The sequence below is a fragment of the Argiope bruennichi genome, chromosome X2, assembly GCF_947563725.1.
Source record: "Argiope bruennichi chromosome X2, qqArgBrue1.1, whole genome shotgun sequence".
Taxonomy (NCBI): domain Eukaryota; kingdom Metazoa; phylum Arthropoda; class Arachnida; order Araneae; family Araneidae; genus Argiope; species Argiope bruennichi.
This window is the reverse complement of record NC_079163.1, coordinates 78,707,864-78,733,632: the sequence shown is the minus strand read 5'-3', so window position 1 is coordinate 78,733,632 and position 25,769 is coordinate 78,707,864.

The following is a 25,769-nucleotide window of genomic DNA, read 5'->3' as shown; positions in this document are numbered from 1 at the left end:
AGTTTTCTTTCAAGTTTGTAATTTCAATGCAGTAGAAAAATAACTTTCTTAAGAATCACTTCAAACAATTGTAATTGTTTGCGGAGAAGAAACGAAATTTAGCATTTTCTTCATAATTAGAAAGATTTTGATATGATTTTTCCATAATAAAATTTTTCCTTGAACGTTACGTATTTATTTTTCTGGCCTTTATATTATGTATTTATATTTCTGACAACGTGCGTTATTTCGTTGTTTTATATAAAAATCTATATCGAAATCTGAGGATATTAAATGTATTTATTTTACTCAAATAGCAACCGGATAAAAGGAAGCCATCCTTAACTTTCCATTATTGAAGGCGATGTGAGTCTCCTTCCAACGAACGAGTAATCAATAATTTAAGATCTTACACCTACTCGTGAAAACTGAGAAACAAAGACTTTAACTAAGCGAAGCGAATTTTTTTTATTATATAGAAAAGAATACTTCATTTTTTTTACATTTCTGTAAAAGAGCTATCATTTGATATTACGAGTTATTTGAGATTCCGTTGAACAGTTTACCTTTACCAGAAAGTTGGGAAACGGTGAAAGCACTCTTTTGTCCTTTGATATAACATCATATCAGAAGATTTCGAGATTTACACCTATATTTTATCATTAATATTTTAACTCTTCTTCGCATGATGATGGAAATTTCTATCATAACATTTAATAAACCAAAACTTGTACTCTAAACAGGTGTACTGCAAATTAGTTGCTGCTGGCAACTTTTTTTAAGACTATTGCGTTATAAGGAACGTAGGAACCACACGAGGGCAGAATTTTGCTTTAGGCCCGTATCTCCTCCATCCCGGATTAAGAAATCGCCTACAAACAACCAGCAGAGAAAAATCCAATGTGATAAAAGAAAGCTTTCTACAGTTTCAAATCCCCCTGAGGGGGGGGGGGGCACCTGAGGGAAGCTGAGATGCTTCCGGCATGGTGATTGAATCTCGCCACCCTGAAGGATACATGAAAAAGTGTGGGTATAGCTTCTCCCATCGATGACGGGACGTACTTCCTTAGAGAAGGGTTGTACCGTGGCCAGTGATGGCCCTTAGGACTCAACCACAGTCTCGACAATGTTGCTGTTGCTGCTGTCTGGTCATTCAATATTTATTATACGTGTCCTTTCGGGCGGGTCAGAGAGTCAGTGATAAGACTTATTACAGTTTCAAAACTAGCATGTAAAAGATAAAGTTAGCTGAAAAATCCAAGTCAACAGAAAATATGTTCAAAATTGCTCCCTGTGTTATGAGTAGCATACGTGTGACTTATTTAAGAGCTACCTTTTTTACTATCGGAATTTCACTGTAACTGATATTTAAAAACCAATTCTTTCGCTAGTGTGCTGTCTATGTATTTGCGTTTACAAGGTAAATGTTTCTAAAGAATTCTATTTGTCCATAAATGATCAATTAAAAAATTCCGATTATTTCTTTGTTATACCCCTTGTATTTCAATATGAGCACGAAAATAATCATTTAAACAGCCTTTCAAAACTGCTTTGCTAACGGTCTATAGTGTGAAATTTTATTACGTTCTAATAATCACACTAAAATTTGTTTTGCTGCCTTTTGTATTTGCCACAATATTTCATCTTAATACTTGATTTAATCCATTCCAAAATATTATAAATTGTGTACCCATTCGCTCATGTACCAAATTTTTGGAAGGGGAATATTTAAACGAGGAAAAAGTATAATTATCTTATAATTTTTCCTAATTAGTATAGTTTTCTTTAAATTTCCTTATAACACTCTTAAGCGTCGAGAATGCCAAGATTTAATTTCATTAATGGAAAGTGTAAACTGGCGTCTGATAGTATTAAATATTTATAGAAAAGTTCGTTTCCTTTACTTTATCTCATCCACGATTCCAGAAACGCCAAAAAAAAGCTTTTGAAACTCAAAATAGGAACATAGGAACATTTTGATGTATTACATAAAATTTCAATACACTGCTGCGCCGAAACTAATGATTAAAAATGGATGTGGAACACAAAGACCTTTTAAAACAACCGGTTACTTTGAACACCATCTATCTCAGAGAGAAAAAGCTTTGAAGCACAGGTTAAAGTTTCGAGCGAAAGGAATTCGTGTCAAAAAGAAATAGCTCAACTATTGTAGGAAGATGGCTCCAGGAAATTAATATTATTTAAAAACGATCTGTTTGTTATTTCATTTTTATTTCTTCATAAAATAATTTCTGTTAATATGTAATAAACAGAGTGAAGTTTTGGAAAGATTGCTGATAATTTAGGCAAGTTATTGGATAAATCACTGCTAATAAAAATGCTTAAACATTTTTTCCAAATATTTCTTTTTGAAATTTCATTAAAAAATTATTTCTTGCAGAAAAAAGATCTAATAAAATTGTTTTTAACTGCCTGAAATAAACTCTACTTCTCATCGTACTTTCTAGATTTGACATCTTTCATTTTATAACGTAAAGATACAAGTGGAATACATTTTTTGTTCTATTAAATGACTAATAATATATATATATAACAATATCATGCTGGAAAATAATTTAATTAATATGAATTTTTTTTTTTTTTTTTTGTTTATTACATTTTTTTTCTTTAAAAATTTGTATCCACAAGATTGTAACTAGACTATAATAATTAATAATTTCATATGTCATTTTTATTTATAAAAAAAACTCAGTTATTTGGAAAAATCTTTATTATTTACAAAGAATCTCTTCTAATTTTGTTTTTCACTTAAACTGGAAAGTTAGACATTTTTTCCATTCACTTATTTTAAATTAATAATATTAACTCATTAATAATTTTTCATTTTCATTCATAATAAATTCATACGAAACATGATAAGAAATAATTAATTGATAAGACATTTTATAATAATTATATACTTCTAATATATTGTTGTCTCACAAATAAAAAATCTTCTTTTCCATTGATTTTGATCATTATCAATAACAATTTATCCATAATTATCGTCATGCAATTAAGCTTTAATAATGCGGTCTTTATATTTTATCGCCAGTTTTAAATAATTTCCTATACAGTAAACTCTCAAGTATCCGGCCTAGTGTGGTGGAAGACAGGCCGGATAAGCCGGAGATCTACGAGCTAACTTTTTTGCCCACCAATACCAGAAGACAACGTTTTTATACCAAAATTCATTATTATAATACGTATTTTCTCACTTCTTATTGAGTATTAAGCCCTCCATTAATCTCAAGCTGCGTAGAATGTGAACGCGGCCGTGGCCCGGTGAAACAAAGAAACAGTTGCCAGTAAGGTGTCGAGTTAAAATAAAAGGCTCTGTGCTAGTAGTTTATATATGTTTATATACTGCACTGCAAGAATTTATTAGAGAAAAAGTAAGTTAAAGCGTGTAAACTGTTCGCATTTTAACATAAATTCTGTACACTTCACTAGGGTATACTTAAAAAATCATTAAACATACTCCAAGTAGAATTTACGAATCATGTATGTACTGTGCAGTTATAATTAGGAACAGCGTCAACAAATGAGGTCCGTTACACACTGACGAAACAATGAACAATGAGCAGAACGCTGCTCTTTTCCTGTTACAACTTGTATTTTACATAAGACACGTGGGAGGATCGTAACAGAAGCTCGATTCCAATGCCTTAGAAATGTTGCCAATGCAATGCCTTGCCTTCTTCAATGAATTGCGATAAAGAAAACTTGGCCGGATATCCACGAACCGGATAATCGTGAGTGTACTGTACATGTTTTACGGTCTACAAACAATTATACAACTTTTCAATGATTCCAAAAAATTTTAATAATTTGTTTAAAGTTCCTTTACCTTTTGAATCGCCAAGTATTTTATCATTTCAACCGGATTATTGCAATGCAACTGAAAGTAAGCTGTTACTTTATATGTAATTCAGCTATGCATAATCTTAAAAGGTTTTCGAAACTAGGGTAAATATAGTAGATATGAATAATTTTTTATAACTAACAATAGTTCTCATCGCAGAAATTTTTAAGTTATTTATATAGTTTTAGTAATTTAATATCGTATTTAAATAAATAATATTACAAAATAACAGATACTGTATTTTATACAAGCAAATCCATTATTCCTTAAAATTGGAGCAGCTAAGTATTTAAATATAAATTAAATCTAAAATCAAGTAAAGTAAATCCTAAAACATTTCTTGAAATTTTAAAGATGATGAAACTAAACGAAGATAAAATCACGCAAGCTAAATTAAAAATAAAAAAATGTAGCATCCAATTAAGTATCGCATTTTGTTCAAAACTCCAGCACTTGAAATAACAAATATATAAAAATAAAAATACTTTGTTCTTTTCCTCCAAACACTACTCGTTTCATTAATCCCAAAAAAAGAAACAAACAAAATGGTAGAAATGAAGAAAAATGCTTCAAAGACAAAAGCAAAACTCAGATGCATATTATCGCTGTGTAAGAGACCTTTGCAAGTAAATCAGGTAGTTATAGTTCGGTACAATAAGCGTAGAAAAATTATATTCTAAAGGTAAAAACAAATACCTTTAAAATTCTAGAAATGGATAATTAGTGAACAAAGCATATTTTAAAAAAAGATATTTTGAGAAACATATAATTTTTTTCATTTGTATATTGTATAATTAATTTCGAAATAATTGCTGTAAATTTTTAAATTTTCAAAAAGCAGAATTCATCATACGCATGAAAAAATTTACGGCAAATAATTGGAAGTAATAATAATAATAACTGGGAAATAACATTCGATGTTTTTTCCTCAGCCCATTTTTATATATTAAATTGATTTAATAAAATCAAAATGTAGTCTTTGAAATGGCAATTAATGAAACGATAATTAGAATGAATTTAGTCTCTATATGTATTGACAAAACATTGTTTATTAACTAATTTCTACAAACAAGTTACTTATTAAATGTGAAATTTCTAATTAAATTGAGTTATACGACATGACTTAATGAAACATCTTACATTTTTGAACTTTAAAGTTAATTTTAATTAATTAAGTAGTTCACGTATTTTGTAAATACAACGGTTTTTTTTAAAATAGCTTTTATAGCAGTATTTCTTTGCGTTCATTTATATAGAACGATATAACCGATGTTTAAAAATAAAAATTAAAAGCCAGGTCATTACGTGTTAACGAATCAAGAACGTAGATAATTTGTTAAAAACTTTTGTTAAATGAATATCAAATTATATAGGAATGACTTAAGAATTATTTGAAATAGAAAAACAGCTACTAGCCTTTCAAAAATATCATATTATAATAGAGCAAAATTGGAAGTTTTTTGTAATATGAAAAGATTGTTAAAAGAAGACAGTTTTTTGAACTAGAAAAAACTAAACCTTGTTATTGTTACAAAATGACACTAGAAATTTTAATTAACCTCAACGACAAATCAACAGTGCAGGTAAAAGCTTGATAATATTTACAATTTTTATACTGAAATCAGCTTCAATATTTAGCCTTGAAAATACGTTTTGTTTCTTTCTTAGGCATATTGCTAGAGCTTCTTCACTTTTCACATCCTTGACAACTCCCTTATATTGTTTTATGAGTTTATTTACGGGGAACTTAATTTTTGCTCAACATGCTTTGAAAATTCCTTTGAATTTATAATCACTGTTTGCAGGTTCCCAAGGTACAGAACTTTGCGCTTGGCAAAGATTAAGAGTCTCCTCCCGTATTAATTAAGTTTCTAACAAGCAATTACGCGCGAATATGAAGAAAATTGTGTACATTTCACTTGAAAATTAATAAACTGAGATAAGCAGGTGCAAAGTGATAGTATTATTATCTTAAACTGAACATTTTAAGAGGGGAAATTAAATTTCCTTACTGACTCGATTAGAGACTCGAGAAGCGGCCAAGGTATCAGTCATTTCCCTATAATATGTTATTGACAGAAAGTATAATTTTGAATAAAATTTCTAATTCTATAAAAATTTGATGATTCATGTTTGCTATTTCCAAAATGTTGGTAAAATAACTTCTATCACGATTAAAAAAAAGAGAAAATTTAACATTAAAAAATAAATAAAAACAAATTATCATCTTTGTTTTATTAAATAAATCAATAGCTTGTAAGTACAGAAATATATTATTCATCGAGTCAAAATTATAAGTATTGTAAAATTCTATTGTTAGTTGCTCTATTGTAAAAAAATAAATTAAAAGCATTTTCTTATTCTTTAATCCTCTCACTGCAAATTTTTTTTAAAAAAAAATCTCTTCATTTTCTATACAAGTAAAGAGAATAGATTCTCAATACGACAAATTTGTTCAAATTCTTTTTTCTAAATGATTTTTAAGCTAGCTCCTGGAACATGATTGTCAAATAACTCAAAAGAATACTTTTACCAAGAACTATTTAAGCTGATTTTAGAAGTCTGATGGGATGCATATGCCCCGTTAATATTCAAAGATAGATAGATCCCTTTACCTTTATATAATCTGCAGATGAACTGTGCTTATTCACTAATTCAAAGTTTAGTGGATTCGTGATAATTTGATTCGTGCACATCTTCAGTTGTCAGATGTAGTATTTAATTTTGTTAGGGAATACTTTCATTTTCCAAACTACTTTTAGTATTTCCTGTTTAATGTAAACTTTGCTAATATTTACTTTTTTTAAAAAGAACCAGCTTAACTGACTTAATTTACTTAAATTACAATATTACTGACTTAATTTTATTATTTCTTTAATGCAATAAATCATATATTTACAATATTTACTCATGAAGTAAAACCAAAATTTCAAACTATCAAAAAAAATTCCAAATTTCTTATTAGAAATTCTGTAATAGGTAAAACAAGTTATTTGAACTATGAATACAAATAGCTCAAATAACTTGTAACATATAAAATGATTAAGTTTTTCTTATATATATATATATATATATATACATGAGGTTGTTCAAATGAAAAGATACGAAACAACACTGTGAGTAGAAATGAAAACTTTATTCAAAGTATACACTATAGGTCCTGAGCACAACGATCCCATTGATTAACGAGTCGAAGGATTCCTTGTTCCCAGAATTCCTGTGGCAGTGACGAGACCCAGTCCTTCACAACGTTTTTGAGTTCGCCATCCAAGGTTCGCTACTTGTTGAATTTCTCGAGCACAGAAGAACCATTAACTCTAATGTGTACTGTGAGACACTCCAAACACTACGTAGGTCCATCAAGAACAAAAGACAGGGGCTACTCACCTAGGATGTAGTTCTGCTCCATGATAACGCGCGTCCACACGTCTCCAGGATCACACACGCGGAACAGGCAAAGTTCAAGTGGGAGTAGCTCACCCATCCGCTCTACAGCCCAAACATGACGCCCTGTGATTTTCATGTGTTTGGTCTCCTGAAAAAATATCTGAAAGGGAAGTGCTTCAACTCGGACGTTGAACTCAAGGACGCTATGAAGGACTGGGTCTTGTCACAGCCACAGGAATTCTGGGAATCCTTCGGTTCGTTTCAATCAATGGGATCGTTGTGCTCAGGCCTATGATGTATACTTTGAATAAAGTCTTCATTTATACCCACAGTGTCGTTTGGTTCATTTTCATTTGAACACCCCTTATATATAACTTCAGTTTGTATTTGCAATTTTGACATTCTCAAAATGTTTCCTATTTCATCAGAGACAGCGCCTCTGATGGTCATTATTATAATAAATTAATTATTATTAATTATAATTGTAATAAATTAATTATATTGTTATAATTTATGGTTATTATTGATTTTTAATTAAAATTATCCTCATTTTAATTATCTGAGTTGATATGAATGTGAATTATGATATTTAATAATAATTATAATTCAAATGATGCTGCAGTCAAACGATGAGTAATCCATTTTCATTTGCATATTTTAGAATGACAGGAACACGCATGGAACGCTGAACCATTCCATTTGCTCTTAATAATTTGCAATGAAAGAAATAATTATTTATTAAATACGAATTAATAAATTAAATAAATGCAGACCAAATAAACAACCATTTTATTTTAAATTTCGTATTTTCAATTATCTGTTATTTTGAAGCAGTCATCTAACTAGCATTATTGAAATTTGATCAAAAAATGAGTGTAAAGGCAGAATTTTATTCATTAAGATAAATATTTAATCACTACGAAAATGAGAAACAAACACTCCTTTTGATGCAAAATAGAAACGGATAGTCAGAAATATTTTAATTCTGTACATTTAAAAATAGTTCATGTACATAGATAAAACATTATTTTATTTAATCTATTTGTTGCTTAATGTATACTTCAGAATTGTACATTTTTTAATCGTGATGTTATTTATTCTTCTATATTCTAGTCAAATCTTTTACTTTTCGCGGCGCATAAAGCTTAATCCTTATTTAATATAAGAATAATAAAAGCAACACTCTTTCTTATCTTTAAAATCACATATTGTAAAATATTCATAACTTGCTATTTCTAACTTCTCCAAGGAACGCAGAACATGCAGGCTATCTAAACATCAGCCTTCAAAAATAATATGATTCATGCTAAAAATAATATTCGACGTAAATACATGTCTTCTCAGAAAATGTAAAATAGTATCCGAGGCGAAAGTTAGTCGAATATTAGAGAGAGTATCTCATCTATATGTATGAGGTGTGGCTAGAGGGATCAAATAGCCTGAGGCGGATAAATCTGTACATTGATAACGAAAACCAATCACTTACTTTAGAGTGCCACCTGACGTGCATCGATCAGACGGTTTCCTTCTTCGGTTGGCTTTTCGACTAGCTACTTGTCCCTTTGGGATGATGGCCCTGCACCTGCAAATAAAGGTAGTCAAGAAATGCTGCAACAGCTACGATGAGATCTAGTGTAAACACTTCTTTCCAAATTTTTAAGGGATCAGTGAATTTATATATTTTTATCTACTTTGCTGGGGATTTGGTTTTGATAGATATTAAACAATGTGTATCAAAAAATTTCACTTTATTATTTGGACCTTTCAGAATCTAAGCACTTATAATCTGTATTTATATGCTTCGCTGTGTCAGTATGTAAAATAATTCATTTAAATGAATCTACAACAATATAATCTACATAATTAAATCTAAAAACAAATAAGACAATAAGACGTACAATATGTCTTAAACGTCTTAATAAATAAAGAATCCATTTTTAAAAAGAGTGGAATTTCTTATAGCAACGATTTTTAACTTATTAGCATTATTTGAAAACTAATTTCATATGCATCTCTATCATGTTCTTCTTCTAAAGACTTTGAAATTTTTAAAAATTACCAACAAAATACCTTTTGTGTTACTTATGCATTATTTTAAGGAGAGGTGATTTGTTTCTTATTAACAATGAAATTCTTTTCTTATTTAAATAATGATTTCAAAATTTTGATTCCTTCGTTTAAAGCCTAGGCAAATTTGTGTCCCATTTTGAGAAACACTGTTACATAAACCCATAAAAGTGCAAAAGGTGTAATTTTCTTTTGAAAAATATTAACAAATAATTCATAATATGTGCTTAAACAAATAATTTATTTTGCGGTTGTTTTAATCGTTTTATTTATTAGAGGGGAAGAATTATTTTTACATTTTACATTGCTAGATATATACGTTTTAAATATGTTTGTTAAATTGGATAATTTGTCAGGTTGTCATAATTTGATAAGTTTCAGTTTCTCCCTTTGCATTAAAAATGTTCATCTTCTTAGAATAATATTTAACCTCCCACATAATAGCATTAATTTCATTTCTTTGATCATGTTTATGAAACAAATGCTACTGTAAATTATTAAAACATTTAAAAAAATTGTAAAGCGTTGCATCAAATTCATGAGCTACATTTTATTTCAGAAGTTGTTCTATTGTATTATTTCTAAAGCCCATCAGTTCTGGAACTAAATACTTTGTAATCTTTCCCCAAATTAGAAATTTTTCAACAAGTTGATAGAAAAGATTAGTCCTAAAACTCCACCCAGTAATTCAGAGATCATGATGGCCAGTGAAGTCGTAGTTTTGAAAGACTATCCTACCGAAGATCCAAGTCTGGATAGTGTTAAATCATTTATGATTTCATCAAGCACTTTTTCTCTGGTGTGGTATAGACATTTGGAGGGAGAGTATCCTTTCAGTTGCCGCCTTCATCAATTGAAAAACGTTAAAGTGTTTAAGCTCCTCCAAAAGTAGTCATTATTTCAAAACGGAATATTAATTGGAAAACTGATTTAACTTACTAACTAAGAATTTTTTCAACCATTCAGTTATATCTTCATCATTCAAAAAATTGCTCTGAGCAAAATCAAAAGCGGAAGGATTTTTCTTTAAAAATCTTAAATCTTAATTGTACAGTATACCACTATTTTTAATGAATACTAATTTACGAACTAATTTATTACAGACTGATAAACAGAAATTTATTTCTGAAGATATACATCTTTTTTATTCTAGTCTAAAAAGGAAAATTTCGTTTAATCTTCATTGAACGTTTATTTCCCCAGCCTTCTTTAATTTTTTTTTAAACACAAAGTATGAAATACAATATAGAAATAAATTCCTAAATAATGGAGGCAGGCAAATTAAAAAAGTGGAATGTTGATTATAAAACTTTAAGGATAATAATATTAATCAAACCGACGTGATCCTATATGATTTTATAAAATTTATTTACTTTCTGCTTTTGTAAAACTTTAATTTATCATGAGTGTATTTCTCATTCCCGAAAAACTAATTTTTTTATGATAATGAAATCAAAATATTCAAAAAATATTGCAAAAATAAAACTATGTCGAAATCTCATTAATTTCATATATACTCAATATCTCTAACTTCTATTAAACTATTCCTTCCCTAGTATTCGAAAAAACAAATTTAATCACATTTCCTAACTATAAGTCTTTGTTTGCTTTAAAAAAACTATCATCTAAACTGGATTTATTCATTTCTAAAAAGAATTTAGTTATAAAATTCTAGAAGTTGTAAATTTTATTAATACATCTTTCACTGGTATCCTTTTTTCATCGGGAAGCAATATCTGATATTTTATAGCAGGAATAGTGGGACGAATATGACATTTTTATTCCTTCAATAATCTTAAAAATGTATTTTCAGACCATTCAATCCTACTAATCAATGCCATATTTTGTTTTTATCTTCATGGAATTACTTTTATTATTTTGCATGTATCACCAACGAAATATTCAGGGAAAACTATCGCTTGTACCATTCCAGCAAATGCACACTTCTAACAGTACATCTGTGTTTGATCATTTTAAGTGAAGGATATGAGGAAATTCCTTCACTTAAAATCACTATTCGAAATCTCATTTTATGATACGAAAAGAAGAAGTGCCGATATTTCTTTTCTCGTAAGAACTCAAAAACCACCGAGTTTTTAAAATCAAGTGGCAATCTTATGTGACGTCATAAAAAGTAACTGAGGAATAGAACAGCCCAACGAATTCTTAATTAAATTAGGTAAGAAATTCCTATAACTTAGAAATAGTTCTAGAAATATGTATAAAGTACTATTTAAAATGCAAGCAGGATCTCCGGATTTGTTAATGACCTCAAACTTAATCAAGGGTGAAGAAGTGCCATAAGTTTCCTGTCATAGTCCTCGTAATGACAAACCATGTGCGCATTATTTTGACCTCGAGTGTCATTTATGCTTCACGCAATGTTTAAGCATTTCTTTAAGCTCCTAACTCATTTTAAATGGGTGAGATAATTTTCTGGATAAATTGCTTTGCATTAGATAGACTAATGGTATTATACTTTAGTAGCCTTTTAATGATTTTATTTAATACTTTTTGCATGGTAATTTAATTTGAATGATGACTAAAATTACTTACTCTAAAGTATTTTGCTTATAAAATTCTTTAATTTGCGCATCGATCAAAACTAATCATATCTTCTCATTTCTTCTTAATGTTAAGCCGAAATTTTCAGGTAAGTGACAGTTTTGACATTATACTTTGTAACCATGAAAAGGAATTTCAACGACGTCAAGGAAAAAAGAAGCAGTTAACCAAGCGGTATAGGCTTTCATGTATTCGAGACAGGAAATTTCCTTCATTTTGAAAGTAAACCCACAGAAAATTGTTGAAATTTCAATAGTTTGGGGCTATTTTATTACATTCTTTTCTATTCACACAGATATCTCGATGACAGATAATTAAGTTCTGGTACAAGAGGGGTAGGGTCACAGGTTGGAAAATTGAGTTCGGGATAAGATTTAGCATAATGGTAGTATACCATTAGGATATTCATTCATTAAAATATTAAAATGCAATAGCCAATAATTTAGAGAAAATAGCCTTCAGACCTTTTGCAAAGCTTGTAAATTAGTGTCTTTAGTTCTTGTTTAACAGAGAAAAGACGTGATTGTCACGGCAGTCACTAGACAGAAGATCGGAGTTCGATCTTCGGTATGTCTCTCATTTTTACAAAATTATTCATATTAAATTAACAAATTACAAATAGTTTTAATTATTATAGTTTTCATTTTGTATGCAAAAATAATGTTCTTCTCCTTATGCGTGAATTATTACTTAATATTTAAAAAATAATTACAAATATAAATTTAATGGTTATAAATAATTTAAATTGCTACTGTCATCTTAAAAGAATCAAAAGTTTTAAATGACAAATTATTTATTCTAACTGCAACAATGTTCAGCAACTAACTCTTAAACCATTAGTAATAAGTATAACTTCTGTTTAGAAAAATACTTTAAATGACATAAATAATTATATCATTTTGCTTCAGACGAAAAAAAATTACAAAATTACCCTTGATTTTATTTTTAATTAATTTTTTTTTTCTGAGGAACGATCATATCCTTTGAATTTTCCGAATTCATGATTATTGGTTAATTTGAAAAAATATGTAAAAGGAAGATTTGTTAAATAAAAATTTCATTTCTAATACTTTATTTCATGTTTCACTCTTTTTATTGAAAATTATATTGAAGTATGAAGCCCTCAAAACGCTTTCAAAATGGATGGTGTACCCTGTCAATTGATATGGCTTCTCTATTGTCCGAGAAAAAAATAATACTTTAAGATACATTTCCACTATTTCCTTGAAGTTTCTTGCAAAACAAATCATATTTCAATATATATTAGACTTTTATGCTAAAAAGATTCTTTATTATTATTATTATTTTTATTATTTATATCAGATGAAATCGTTTATTTATTTTGAATTCATTTAAATTTTCAACTTGACTATAAAAAAGATTAGATGGAGAGGGAAGAATATATTTTTATTTGTGCATTGAAATATATGTTTCACTAAAAATCTCATATGCTTTGCCTGCTATTGAAAAAACGTAGATTCTTGTATTGATTTTTTAAAAAAACTGAAGTGTAGGTAAGTCTATCTTTTCTTTGTTCCTCTCGATTTCATCACATAAAGTTTCCAAAAGCAACATTTGCTCTGTTTCTAAAACCTAGAAAAGGTTAAATTCAATTTTTCTTAGACGTAAAAGAAAGACAGTAAAACAAATCGCAGAAAATAAATTACTTGAGATAATCTTCAGCTTGAAATTTCTTTATTGATCCTTCCAATCTCTGTCTTCTGAGTTAGTTCAGGATTTTTGCACTCTTGTATTCGCTTTTCTATATTTTCTGTAATTCAGTACCGATTTAATATTTTTAATGCAGGTTTCGTTTTATATTTAAATTCACACTGCCTGTTATAGTACCTTACAATCTATGGATAGTCTAGGCCAGTGAGGACAAATAAATAAATTCTAACTGAAAATATTATATCTGCAGTATTTGCTGTTCGATAAATTTATTGGAGAAATATTTTACTTTGCTCTCCTTTCAAATTCTTCTAAAAATATTTATTCCGTCATTAGTTGCATTATAAAATTGCAGAGTTCATTATTAAATCTTAGATAACATTATGAAAAAATTCATTAAAATAAACATACCATTATCTGAAAAGGGTTGGGTGGAGAATTATTTTTTTTTAAATATGTCTTCAAAATAGTCTGACCCTCTTCTATGGAAAAACTTCTAAAAAAGCCTCTCATTCCCAACTTGCCAGAACAATTAAGGTATTTTAATAAGTTTTATTTCATAAACTGCTAGAAATTTCCTCAACTGGATTAACTATAGCTTCTGGATTAATAAAACACGATTACAATACATATACATGCATTTTAGTTTAATAGTGTTTATAAAATTACATGCTAAAAATAGATCAATGTTCAGTAATTTTCTTGAAGACATGCAAAAGAAGCTAATTTGTCCACCCATCATATCTTAAAATGATTTATAATGCATTTGTAATATTTGGTTCTTTTTGTGATGTCATTTCATTTGTAATTTAAATTTTGTTTTTAAAATGCCTCTGTCCTTCATATGAAAATCCTTGGTAACTACAGGTAAAGAACACTATTTTCTGTTTCTGCACCTTACAAAAAGCATAAATACTCATCACCATTAAAATAAATTAATAAATACTCATCACCATTAAAATAAATTAATAAATACTCATCACCATTAAAATAAATCAATAAATACACATCACCATTAAAATAAATACTGATGCTTAGCTTGATGCCTTCAATCTTAATACCAATATTGAAACAGTTATTAAATATTAGAATTTTAACAAAAAATAAATAAAACTTATATAAATTTATATTAAAGTCTGTTTAGTTCAGAATAAAATAATATATTAAAGAAGCAAATGTTAATAATATCTGTACAGTAATGTATTTTGTTAATCACTCCTTAATTCATTCACAAAGCGATGAATATCCTTTATCAAAGAATTTCCAAATAAAGTATGACATGAGGTATATCAGTGTGTCCAAAATATTTATTACATTATATTATGATCCTAAGATACATAAAAATGTTCTTTGGAGTGAATTCAGGTCATTGACTTCTCTTTCTGTCTCTTTAGCTAAACGTTTCTTCTTGTCAAATTGTTGCAAAGTTTGTCCTTTAAATTATGCAGCAAATTTAATACAGTTTTCCTCTGTGTTCTTCCTGTAACAAATAATTAATATTACATCTACTCATGCGAAGAAATTCTCGAATTTTTTTTTTTGTGCACGTTAGTTTTAAAATGCTTGCGTTTTTACTAAACTCTAATGTGTCCTAAAAGCAGAGCAGCAAAATTAATAGATTACGAATAAATTTCTTTATTTTCTTGAGAAAACCTTCATCCTTTAAACGATTGTAAGTATATACAGATATAGGATATTTAAATTATCAGTAAGCGAAGATAAGTTATTTTTTGTTTCCTCCTTTTCTTGGAAATTTTCCCTCTTTCAACTAATGTTGGAAAGTAAAATGCGAAAGGCAAATTTATTTTATCAACAAATTTTCTTTCTTTTCTTGTATACTTTTCTTCCATTTCCCGTCAGAAGATAAAGCTGAATTCAATCAAAAAAATTCGATTTGATATTATCAGTAATATACGGACTGAATTTCGATACCTATTTATATTTTTAAATTCTTAACATGGTATGCATCTTCTTAGATTAGTTCATACGTCTGATATATATGATAGCCTTCCCAAGTGTCTTCCGGTGATTCTTTATGAAATCTCATAACATTTGACGTTTCAATTATAATATTTGGGTTGACCAAATGAAAAGTGCAACGCCACCGAAAAGGATATAAAGGGTGGTAGGAGGTGTGCACTGCATCCGACGTTCAAAAGTGAAAGCTGTTCGTATTAGAGGAAATTGATCAAAAGTAAAGTCGTGTTATACATGGATGCATCCAGATCGAAACGATGCACGGTTTCTGGTTCTTCAATTACCGAGGACCACTCTTCATTGATTTCGTGCCTCAAGCGAGCACTATTAATTTAACACAATATTACAGTACTCTGACGAAACTACGGAAAGCAATCAAAAGCAAATGGCCAGGCCTTCTCACACAACAAGTGATCCTTCTCCATGAGAATGCCCTCCAACACATCTCTTGTAAAACCCAGATGACTTTTAAAATATTCCGTTGGAAAATGTTGGAACACCCGCCGTACAGTCCAAATTTGTCACATCATGACTTCCATATCTTTGGGCCACTTAAGAGAGCATAAAAGGGAACAAGTTTCCATTCGGATGACAAAGTGAAGGCAGCTGTACAGGACTTCCTCAAGAATCAACCACCATCTTTCTACAGCAAATTCATAGACCTGCTAACTAAATGATGGGACCTGTGTTACAATCCCAGTAGAAATTTATTTTTATTTCCAATAAAAGTATTCTTTTCATTTAACTTGTCCACTTTTCATTTGTGCAACATAATATTTATAACAAATAGATTAAGATTTTACACGTAATTATGACGATGGTTTTAGAAACAATTGGAGTTGAATCTCAATTAAAAGCATATAGCTAGCTTTTCTATTTTTTAAAAAGCATATTTTAATAATATATTTAACTAAAAAACAGTAAAACAGTTTTGAAAGCAGTTAAGGATTCGTTAAACTTCAAAAATCCATAGCAAAAATACTGAATAAATAAATGGTAGATTATACCTATTTTCATTATTTAATTTGTAAGTAAGCAAAACGCAACCTGTATCCTAGTAAACTCAAAGATATTTTATTTTCATTATCATAAATTTTTCGGAAAATGTAATGTAAAAAATTCGGAAAATGTAAAATACGAACAATGTAATGATTTCAGCTAAAGAAATTAAAGTTAATCGATGAAAAAATAATTAGTTTACAAATTCAAATAGTTCAAGAAACCTAAATGAGAACAAAAATTAAATCCCACATTAATACATAATTTACAGAACTCTCGTTATCTTGCAGGAATAAGAACAATGTATCAAAACGGGCACTCATTTAAATTTTTCTTAATTACCTTAATGAGCGACAGCCCATTACACTGCGATTGTTCGGAACTACTTACATATTGTCATCTGAACATAAAAATTAATCAGGAAAATCAGTGGACCCTCAGTTTTGCCTTTCAGATCTCCCAAACTCTCCTGCATAGATTTCTTTACTGGAGAAAGCTAAAAGGAATCACTTATCAAACGCCTATCGAATCACCAAATAATTTGTCTATTGAATTAATATAGTATATAAAAAGTCTGTTTACTGAAATGCCCCTGCACCACAATCACTGTTTTCGCTTTTTTGAATATTTGTAGTAAATTTTTGCTTGATAAAAGTTCTTAGCTTCTCGTCATTTGACTTTATTATATATCCTATTTAAAATATGAAGGTACTTTCTCATGATTCACACTTGGTGTTCCAACTCCACTTTGTACTGTAAAAGTTGTTTTTTTAGAGTTCTATCATCCCTTACAATATGAATAACAGTCCAGATGCATTTTGTATTTATTATCATAAGTGCTATAAAAACGTACCACAAAAAAAGTTTTGAGGAAATGAGATTATTTAAATTATCATAATTTCATCCAGAATAGAATTTAATGTACTTTTAAAACAGTTCCAAGACGGTAATATTATTATTTACACTGAAAGATAATATAAATCAAGACTTTTGTATAGTATTCAAGTGAATTATAGTTATAGTGCCTTAAGCTTTCTTTGTCATTAAGAAAAAAAATAACTTCATTTTATGGTTATAGTTGCCTTTCAGAGAAATAGAATAGCGTCTTACATTTGTTTACCAAGCGTGGTGAGAAAAATGGAGTTTTTCTTCTTATTGTTGGATATTTATATAATACTGTTCTTTGTCGAGTTTATTTTTATACTGCAGCATTTTTATACGGTTTCATGCAGCAAACAGAGACATATCTTCAAAAAATAAGCTTTGTTCATATAGAACTTCACTTTGTTCTAAAGAATTCTTTTCATAGAACTTTACTTATGGGAATACAGAAAATTACTCACTAGTACGTCTTCGCTTTCATTATCTGTAAACAGAAATCACAAATGTGATTTCCGAAAAAACTTTAAAGATCTCAGTAAAAATTATTGAAGGTTTTTAAGGCACCCAAATATAAATGTTATGGGTTATAAATGTCACTGGTTAATAATAAAACTTAAGAACACACAAAATAAATAAACTCGTCTAAAAGCTAAGTGCATTTGCTATTTTTGCTATTTTCTTGAATATTTCAAGAATTCTAAAGTAATTTAAAACGATTATATCAGAGTAAAACAACTAAAAAGCAAAGACAGTCTTGAATTTTACTATCCAATTAAAAACATTGATAGTTTAAAACAAAATTGAGTAAATAATTAGTTTCAACTTTTGTAATCATAAAAAATCACGCTGAAGCTTAATATCTTTATCTGATTGTTTACGGTAGTTATGCGTTATTTACAACGATTTCCCATACTTTCTATGAGAGTCAAAGAATTCCAATCCTTACAAGAGCTATTTTGTGTCGAATTTCAGAGGAAAGTGGGGCTGAATGACTGTAAGTCATGCCAGATTTTGTGTACGACCTGAGTCGCACATATGATCTATAGAATTTATATTAACACAGTAAGAAAACCATTGCATGTGCTGAATATTTTTACTTTGAAGGACGTCACTCACCACGGCTGCATGACGATGATATACATTATCATCTCTGAATATAAATTCAGAAGACACAGCATTAGGAAACAGAAGAAGGTAAGGTTGAAAAACATTCAAAGTAAGGTTGAAAAACATTCGACTCTGCAATTTTCGACTCTACAATAGCAGATCCTGCCTAAAAATGGAAAGTTTTCTACAGCCATCCAGCTTTATGTTTGCCTACAACAGGACTATATGATATTTCTTAAGATTTTTTCACGGTATTTTAGAAGAAAATGGGTTTTCTTTTCTATTCAGAGTGTGATAAGACGACAAAGTCATAAGAACGAGATTATCTAAATCTAAATTCGCACTCAGCATACTAAATTAGTTTACGCCATGCCAGAGGGGGTGAGGGCGAATTCGTGGGTCATTTGTCAAAAATATGAGTTCACATTCCATCGCCAAGAGGAATGGAATTTTGAAATAAAAGCAGTGGAACAAAGAATAGTTGTAAAGTTTTATGTCAGGTAGAGAGTAGATACAGAACATAAAATAGATTCAGGAAGAAAAACGGAATCACCTTCAATAATTTTGCATTCTAATAATTTTTTTTTTTTTTTTTTACTTTCTGTGTATTTGGCTTTCTTTGGTCACTTACCAAACTGAAATTAATTAATAATCTTAAGAATACAGTACATTCGCTCCAGGACATAAAATTTTACAACTATTCTCGATTCCGCTGCTTTTATTTCAAACTCCAAAGTAAAGCTCAAATTTCAGTGCAAATGCAAATGCGGGAAAGATGAAAATTGTTGATTATCTACCAGGGAGATTTCACACGTATATGAGATTTCTGTATATATTTAGTATCGAAATTGTGATTCATTGGGCAGCTATCAGCGCTAAATCTAGCTGCCTGATTGAACGGCTTTTCTGGCGTCACGCAGTATTTGTCTAATATTGATCTTGTAGAATGGTTATTACTCTTGACCAACCCAGGACTAGTCGTTAGATAATATCTTAATTTAAATATCTGCCACAGTCATGACCATTTCCGGTGCATCTATGCATATTGTACGATCTTAGATTAAACGAAGTCCTTTCTTAAATCTATAATTCTTACTAAACCCTAAAGGTTTAGAAAGAGACGTGTAAATTCGTTAAATTATATAAATAACAGGTAATAAGAAATGCAAAAAGTTCTTGAATCCTTCCCCAAGGTCTTTCAATAGATTTAAATTAAAAAGAGAAAAACTGAATGTTTTAAAATGATAATAAATTTATGAACACAAACGAATACATTCTATGAATTGTCAAAATTGTCATTTCTTAATATATCTATGAATTGTCTTATGGTTTAGTACAATCTATGGTTTAGTAATCTATGTAATCTAGTAATCTTAGTAATGCATGGTTTATTAATCTATGGATTATGAATGGTTTAGTAATTTATCTATGAATCTTCTATGAATTGTCAAAATTGTCATTTCTTAATCTATCACATAAATTCGTTGCGATAAATCAGCGGAAGATTGGAGCCATACATTTTTAACCAGTTTTATCCTATTAGTTTTCAAATTAATAACAAATGCAGATGACAGAAGAGTAAAAATTTGAAATAAAAAATTATAAATTCTCTCTTTTCTAGAATTTCTTAATTCATCACTCATTCCTGGAAAAGCGTTTATCAAATATATCTCTAGGACTTTCTTCTGAAAGTTTGCGCTAACCTTAGCAATGCATAACTTTCTGAAAATTTTGTGTAAAAATACTTATTGCATACAATTTAAATAGCAGCATAAAAATTTATATTTTGAATTTCTGAAAATGTACTCCTGAGCAGTTTATTATCAATTTCATAAATCTCTGCTTCTTTTCTTTTTGTACAATTTCTCTGATTTACCAGTAAAGTTTCTCCTCGGATTTGTTTCCAGGAAGAAATTTACTTTTACATTTTCAGTATTTTCTGAGTTTTAAACACAGGCTCAGATTGTTAAAATAATTACTTTAAAACACCATATTAGTACATAACAAATGTTCAATTGTTTTTACTGTTATTTCCAGTAAACTGCTTTTAACTTAGTGACTAAGTTAAGCTTAATAAAGTATTTAAAGAGTAGTCTTTTCACTATATTACAACTTATAATATATTACCATCAAAATTACAAAATACAGAAGAATACAAAAACCTGTGCGATAATCATAAGATTATTAAATAAAATCCCTAGAAATTATGTTTGAATACTTATTTTCCATAGCTAATTATAAAATTAAAATCTTAAGAGACCTTTGATGATAATAATAGTTATTTAAAATAATTTAGCAGTTTCTTTACAGAAATACAAATGGCATGTCTTATTTAAACGCATTTATCATTTAAATCTTATTCATAAAATTTTATTAATTAATATATTTGATAGGTTTTTGTCCCTAAAAATATTGTTCAAATCACACATTATATTACAATTAGTTTATTCTAGATGATTAGAAATTTTTAAATTATTCTGATGTACATTGGTTGTATTCGATATATTTATATTTTTATGTCATGGATACATTTTATTTAACTTTAAAAAATTGTGCAGATACAATATAGCTTTAAAATTGTGAGAAGATGTTACCTCATTTAACATATTATAAGCGATGCGTTTCAATTTAAAAACAGTTTATAACCGAAGCAAAATGTATTCAAATTGTAACTTTATTTAACAAAATGTAAATGGGCTGTCATGCCGCTGAATTTAGTTTAGTTATATATATATATATATATATATATCGTTAAAAAGATTTTAACACAATTTTTTTTAAATAACTGTATCAAAAGATTATTTATGCACATTTATCTGCTTTTTTTTTATCCAAAAATACCATTCATCTTACTAACAATCTTTTGAAAATGCATTCTCTTTATAACAGGAAGAAAGAAATTATTCAAGAACCACAAGTAACTGAGAGAATAAACAAGTGGTTGCAAAATAACTGGTATATTCCTCGGAGCCACATTCGTTCTTTTATAGTTGAGACGTTCATTCACATGATACTCCTTCCTCCTGGCTAAGCTCATTTGTTTTTCTAGCTCTCACCTTCTGGTATTCGGAGGCGACTTGAAACACCTTTATGTGTGTTGCATCCATTTTTAATCTTTAATTTCGACACAAGAGTGTTTATCATTCTAAGAATTGCTCCCGTTCCAAATGCTCCCGTTTAGCCAACTTTTCTTTAGCATTTTCAGGGAATATTAACAGAATAATATGGGAGAAACAAGTTTAACTAAAAACTTTTAATAGTCTTTGCTGCATTTAACATTATATAGTCGTTCAATGAAATTGTGATTTGCTTTGTCTGAGAAATATAAAGATAAAAAAAATACCAGATTTCTCAGTAATAAAATAAAGTAAATAAAGAAAGTTATACCTGCCGAAAGTCTCGCCCATATATGAGTAGGCTGGCAAGAAATACAAACTAAACGTATCCATGATCTTGGGAAGCTAGACAGCTTGTCTCTTTTATGTCCTGTTATTTCTGTCTGACTTTGAAATACATTGACGATATATAATTATCGTATATTATATATCGTATCGCATACGGAAAAATCAAATCTGACAGAAAAGAGAATGTTGTTGCAAAGAAATAAATTTTCATTCTGTCTCAAATAAAACACAAATGTAAAAAAACTCTCACCAATGAAATAATACTTTTTTTAAAAGAATACCAAACATATGGTAATTCTAAATTAATATACATTGCGATTTCCTACAGATAATGTCTCATTAAAAGAATTCATCGTAAATTTCGTGTCCATAATACATTTGAATGAGTACCGGGAAAAACTATGGGTCGAATCAAAATTAACTTTATCGATAGTTAGACCTTTTGTGTTACCCATTTCTTAAAAAAGGCCCAAATAAATTCTTCAGTAATGTCTCTACATGGGAGAATTTTAATTCAGGTTTTTAATTCATCCCTTAAATGCTAAAAAGCTTATAAATACTGTATGAGGTTGTTATACAGTCTTTCAATAAGGCCTTAAAAGCGGATGCCGTAGTACCAGGTACTGCTTTTATCTAAGTCCTTAAATCTTTGAACGAAGTGCTCAAGGCAATTATCGAATAAAGCCCTTAAAAGCGATTCTTTATCATTTTTCTTTAGGGTGCTGTAATTTGAAATATTTTCCACCATACTTTAAATGTTCGGAAAGAATCCTCTTCCACTGTCATACATTTAATCATTTCATAATGTTAATCTCACAAATTCATTATCTATTAACGATGCCATTAGTTATATTTTCAGTAAAACTTATTTCAATCTCTTCTAGAAATTAAATGGACTATAGAGGAAATTTTCTAATCCTAATACAATTTCCTTAATCTTAATTTCCTAATCTTAATACAATTTCCTTAGTTAATAAGATTATAGTTATAGAAAGTGCAGACATTTAATAGGATGCCAACCATGTGCTTTTATGGAGAAGATGACTCTAAGGAGCAGCCAACTAAACAATTAACTTCAGCGAAATCTGTTCTTTATTTAACTAATATACTATAATGCATATATTTCCGATAAGGTCCGTGTCTAAAATACTTTTTGATAACTATTGGATTCTGAATACTGTTTGCCTCAAAACTCTTTTACAGCATCTTACGATACCGAAACCTATTTCTTTCCTAATGATTTAAGAGGATAATTAAGAATTTATTCCCCATTCTATTATTTTTCATTTTTGTGCTTTTTGATTAAATATTTAAAAATATGGATCCAAGACTGTTATTCGCTTAATAGAAACATCACAGAATAATAACTCATTGTTTCCTGGATTCCTGAATTGCTAATTAATTTTTGTCCCTAGGATTGCATACAAAATCTACTTATTAGACACAATTTTTCGTACTACATATTCCTGAATTATATTTGTGTTCTCTCTAATATGAATTAAGTATTTTTACATCAGTGCTACATCTTGTAGAAGTAGCCTTTGCATTTCAGTAGAACGTATCCTTTCATTGAAGCTCCCAAAATGCCGTCTAAAATTCTACATCTAATGGCCATGCAATTACGTTCAGAAGTTCTTTAATATTTTAATATTCAACTCACAGCAAATGCATATTTAGAATTTTTTTTTCGTAATTATAACATAGAATTTTATATATTAAAAATAAAATCAAAGAAATTTATAATCTGATAAAATCCAAATATTTCCCAACAAAAAGTTCTGCTTGTGTGGGAAAGGATCGCAATAGAAGATATAAAAAGTTCTTTCTGAGTGATATTGATTACAGAAACGAAAAAAAAGTGTTAGATGTTTTATCATAAAATTTCTCATCTACTGAAAATGCATTTACCTATTATATTAATGAATTAGCCATTGTATTAAGAATATTATTTACCCATTATATTAAGAATGAGGAAAATATATATGTGAAAAAGGCAATCAGTTTTCACATACTGGGAAAAAATTGTTCTACTAATGCTTTGAATTACACTATGTTTCTCTTTTCCTGTAAGATTCCAACATACATTGCCCCTCAAGATAAATTTGGGCATCTAAATAGAATCTTATTCTTAGAATAACTATATACCAAATTGAAAAATTCCATAACTTTTTTATGTTATGCCTTTTAACTTTAGTATATAATCTGATTTGGAGATATGTTAATAAAATTGAAAACATATTATTTATACACTAAACTCTAAATTCTGTTCAAACGCCAAAATCAAACTTTGACAGGTGATTTATCTTATTTCCAGTTTTATTACTCTGTTTTATTATACTTTTACGGTTTACTATAGTTTAGTATAAATATAATATCTGCAGTGTGTTTAGGAAACAGGATGTTAGAGTGGATAGATTATCCTAATTTGAATTACTAATTATTGATACATCCGTGAATTAAATGGACCGCATTAACTAAAGATATAATCAATAATAAAAATTTCTTTAGATAACTAAATATATGTACGAGAAGTTTTGAAATAAAAATAACAAAAATATAATCAAGACTCATGTGTATATTAGGTAAGGCTGTTTTCCGTACAAGTTATTTTTGTAAAATCAAAATATAGATCTAGAAATTTAAGAGAGATTATTAAAATTCATCTCCTATTAACACCATCTTAAAATAATTTTCATTAAGGAAATTTTTTCCATGTTCCACTAATGAATTTTAATTTTCAGACTAATCTGCAATGACTTCCAGCTTAGGTAATGTCGATGCATTATAATATGAGATATCATCAGGACAACAAACTTTCAGCAAAATAATTAAAAACAAGAATTTGTTATGCATAGACAAATAAAGAAACGAAATAAACTTTCTAAAACTCCGCTAGACTAAATTTAGACAAAAAAAAAATAGTATTGCATTTAGTATCTTTCATGTTAGTTGAAAAATTGCAAGAAATAAATTTAAAAAAAAAAAAAAAAAAAAAAAAAAAAAACCTCATTTTGAGGAATACGGTTTTCTTACTTTCTTATATTTTTTTTCGTATATCAAACGAAGGGAAAATAAGAAAAGGAATAAATTCTTAAATCTCAAAAAGTCAAATTATGCAATATGCATATTCCAATTTCCGAATTATCTTCTATTTTGATATCTTGTTTCCATATAAATTTTGTGGTAATGCAATTTCAAATAAAGCAGGCTATATAAATAAGTGTACCTATATAAGTGAAGAGTATTTAAAATTAAATGATAAAATAATTGAAGCTCGTTTAGATATATATGCATAAATATGTTAGCATAATATCTATTCCCACCAAAAAAATTTTTAATATTTCTCAGCATTCTCTAAAATAAAAAAAAAATGATTTATTATTATTCTGCTATTAATGCTTGTGCGTCACAAAAATAGAGTGAACTAGTTAATTCCTGTAAAAAAAGAAAATGGAAGGGAAAAAGTTATTCAATAAACGTTAGGTAACGCGACAATAACTTCGTCAAACATTATTTTTACGTTAATCTATGAATACTTAACACATCCTGAAATGATGATGAGGTCGTGTCCGCGTAACCATGGAAAGGAGGTGCAGGTGCAATGATGATGATGAGGTCGTGTCCGCGTAACCATGGAAAGGGAGTGCAGGAGCTTAAGAGGAGAAACCGAGGATAGAAGACTGACTTCTAGCTCAAATGAAGATGACACACACATTCGCTAGCACAACCCCTTTTTACAGGGGTTACAGTAATGAAAACTGATCAGTTATGCTGAACAAGGAAAAATGCATCGAACACATACATTTTATATTATAAAATAATAATAAAAACAAAGCTTATTACAGGAAATAATGAAATAAACAGCA